The sequence below is a fragment of the Benincasa hispida genome, chromosome 11 (genome assembly GCF_027475165.1).
Source record: "Benincasa hispida cultivar pf3 chromosome 11, pf3_genome.v1.1, whole genome shotgun sequence".
In the NCBI taxonomy this organism is placed as follows: Eukaryota; Viridiplantae; Streptophyta; class Magnoliopsida; order Cucurbitales; family Cucurbitaceae; genus Benincasa; species Benincasa hispida.
Genome location: NC_143488.1, coordinates 44713612 through 44717628, shown reverse-complemented (window position 1 = coordinate 44717628; position 4017 = coordinate 44713612). Strand labels below are relative to the sequence as shown.

At 30.8% G+C, this 4017-nt stretch overlaps 1 non-coding gene across 1 annotated transcript; it reads right to left on the bottom strand.

The window, feature by feature from the left end:
- Nucleotides 1–3914: 3914 nt before the first annotated feature.
- On the bottom strand, nt 3915–4017 carry LOC120092292 (U6 spliceosomal RNA). The gene has a single exon (XR_005485999.2). It is a non-coding gene; the product is annotated as a U6 spliceosomal RNA (small nuclear RNA).

Genomic DNA, 4017 nt, shown 5'->3' with positions numbered 1-4017 from the left:
TGGTGTAAACTACTTTTACCATCTCTCCATAACTCAACAGGTTTTTCAGAAACACTCTTTGAGGGAACGATATTCAAGATATAAACAATAATCTCCATTCTCTATCCCTATGACGAGTCAGTAAGTTAAGCATAGCTCATCACAAACCGAACCATGTTCAACAATATTTTATTTCTCCTTTCCTATACACCATTAAATTGAGGTGTACCAGAGGTTAAGAGTTGGGACTGAAGGAAATCGGAAACAAGATTTCCATGAGCAGCGGAAGCAAGACTATTCCAAATTAAAATCATGAATCAACATATATTTACAGTCGACTTCCATACAAGCAGTTATGCAAATTATACAAAGAAATTAGAACATGATCATCAAATGTACAAAGGGAAAAACTGTACTAATAATGGCAGAAGCGTCTCCACACTCAGATGTACACTCTGATCGAACAACCGCAACCATGAGCACTCGATCTACATGAACGCAAAACCACACGAACACTTCGCACTCGTCCTCAATGATCTCCTCGGTCAAGATCTCCTCCGCAACACGATCAAACACCGCGCTCGTCCTCAACGACACGAACGGCCTCCACAACACCACGAACGACCTCCAGAAAATCTCGACAATGTCGAGTTAAGACTCACACCACCAACAAGGCAACCTTGGTATTCTCGGTGTGAGAGTCCAGAGGGTGGGCTCTGTTCAGACTTGGTATGAGGAAGATGAACGGAGTAAACAACGATCGCATACACGACTGGACAAGTGGGAGAAGTCGGAGACCTATCGTATAGGTCAATGCCCAATCGTTTAGATAAAGCTATGCGATCGTCTAGCAAAAGCTATGTGATCGTTTAGCTCGGTCGATTTTACACGACTGTTTACCTTGGGCCAGCGATCGTTTAGTAAACACTACACGACCGTTTAGTTAGCACCTGCACAATCGTTTACCTAGCCCAGCCATCGTTTAGTAAATCTGTATTTACTTGACGAATTCCGTGAGTTTCTTTTCGTCGGAGAGAAAACTCAAATTCTTTTCAAACTTTTTGAAAAACTTCCTAAAAAGCCTCTTTGTCAAAATAGGAAACTGATTTCCTTTTAAACTCACGGTTACCATGATCAATAACCACCCACTACATTTAGTTAATTAAAAAAATATATTAATTATCTAATAATTAACATTATTATAAATATAAATGATAACCAACTTATCATACTATATTTATAACCTATAGTATTAATATTTCATCTTATGAAACATATAAACAATAGTTCTTTTCTATTCCATGTACTTAATGTAAGTCTCATTTACATCAATCATCCACTAGATGTATCTCATACATCATACCGATTATATCATATATAATCTGTTTGATCGATATGGAAACCCTAGAGGGGAAGGGGGTGAATAGGGTTTAATTAAACTTTTTTTTTAAAATTAACCCAATTAAACTAATTAATACACTTTTTTATAAATAATAAGAAATTTTCAAATTATGCAACAAATAAGATGACAAAAAATGTGATAATTTAATTCTATCAAAATTTAGCAAATAAATAAGAACAAACTAAAACATACAATAAATTGCTTAAATTAGTTGCAAAAATAAAAAGGAAAGAGTTAGAGAAGAAGACACCGTAATTTTTATAATGGTTCAGTCAAACTCGACCTACTCCACTCCCCAAGCGCCTCTTGGGAATTTGAATAAAATCTTTTCGACACTTTCCATGGATTAGAGCCCAACCGTTACACCACGGCTCCTTTTATGGGTTTAAGAGCAAACTCGATCCTTTCTACGGTTTAAGATCAAACCGTTACAAATATTGGAATTTTTGAAAAACACAATATAACTCTCACTAGAGTGGATTTACAAGTTTAAGCACTCAACAAATGTATCCTCACAATATAATACCACTCTCTTAGGAATAAGATGAAAAGAAAAAAAATTGGGAACTTAGAGAGAGTAACAATGGAACTTTTGAGTTTTGGAGGATTATGAAATATAAAATTTGTTAGTTTAAAATTTGGAGAGGGAGATGGTTTATATAGAGATGGAAAAATTTTTAGAAACCACAATTAATTTGGACCATTGGATTTTGGAAAAAAAAAATCAATGGTGGAGATTTTAAACTAAACTAGTCGTTAGAAACAAACAAAATATAATATTAAATTCATTTTCTTTTGAAATTCATTTTCTTTTTAAAATTAATCCAAAAAATAAAAAAAATACCATGTGTCAAAAATTGGCCGTTAGACACAAACATAAAATAATATTAAATTCATTTTCTTTTTAAATTCATTCTCTTTAAAGTCAATCCAAAAATAAAATACATACCTAAAAAAACTAGCCGTTAGACACAAAAATAAAATAATATTAAATTTATTTTCCTTTTAAATTTCTTTTTAATTTCAATTTTTTTATTTTAAATCAATCCAAAAATAAAAAGTCCATCATATGTTCATCTCTTAATGATCCACCATTCAACCAATATGCTGCCACATGTCTACATGCAAATGGTCTGGTTATGCCACGTCATCCACCACGGTATTTTCTCTATAGACTTGTTTCGGTCATATCGTCTTCGTTTTAGCTCCGATTTGAGTGATTCAAGAGGTGTTGGAATCGTTGTTCCGAGCTCTACGCTATGGACATATTAAAACACTAATATTTTCAGTATTTAAAAATTGAGTTTGTTATCATCAAAATTGATTAATTAATTTATTTGAAATTAAGGGTCAAAAAGCCAACAATATTAAACATAAAATTTAAAATTTAAAGGCTTATTAACACAACATTGAAAGTTCATAGGACTATTAGACACTTTTTTGAGACTCATGTCTCTTTTTATTTTTATTTTTTTTTTATTTTTAACAAATTCTATCAACAACAAATAGACATTCTATCAAAAATTCTCGACTTATGTTGTTGATAGAATTTTATCTGATTTAAATCCTATAAACATCTATTACTCATAGACTTCTAATATTAATAGTATTTCATTATAGACTTGTATTGTTACTTAAACTATATTTGTTGAAGTATATAAATGTTTGTATATTGAATTATTGAAGACTATTAATGATTATCACTAACAGACTTTTATTATCGATAGTTTAATTCAATCATCAACTTGTAATGATGCCTTTTTTTTTCTTTTAAGTTCAACTTGTATTGTTATTAAAACTATAATTATATTGAATTTTATCAATTTCTATAATTGATATGTTGTATTATTGTTAGAGTTGTATATGGATTGAAATCTATTAATAATGATAGACTTTTATTACGGGTAGATTTTATTTGTGAAGTCATTATCTCTATAATAACAATAATGAAAAAATGTATATGAAATGCTTCTTTTAGTGTTACAAACTATCATGAAAAGATTGGTTTAATTTTGGGAAAAAATCATGTTTAATCTTAATCTCGATAAGTTGTATTAATTTTAACTTTAAACTTTTAAATTTCATCAATTACACATCAAATTTAGTAAATTATATCAAATTTAATCCAAATGAGACTTAATTTAAGATATAAATTGATGTAATTATTAAAATTTGAAGGTTAATTATAGTCGGAACAAATTATTAGATTACTATGTTGGTGGAAAATACGTCATTAATGGTTTGAAAAATACAATGCTATCAATTTTGTATAATTAAAGGTTCCTAAAAGCAAAAACAAAAAATGAATTTCAAAAAAAGATTTAAGGAAATGGATTGAAGGCCTAAATTCGTAAATGAAGAAAGAGCGCTTTTTACATTTATGTCCTTCTGTTTAATGCTGGCCGAACTTTTGAATTCAAGAAGTCTGGAGATGGACAGAGGGGTATAAGTGTAAAACAATGTCAGAAAACAGTCAACAGAGAAAGGGATATATTCGTAAATATAGGGAGGGAGTAGGGGCAAAGATGGAAAAAAAAATTTGGACCATTTCTCGATTTGTGCGTGTCATCCTTGCGCAGGGGCCATGCTAATCTTCTCTGTATCGTTCCAATTTTATCGGATGTCCCCGAAGGGAC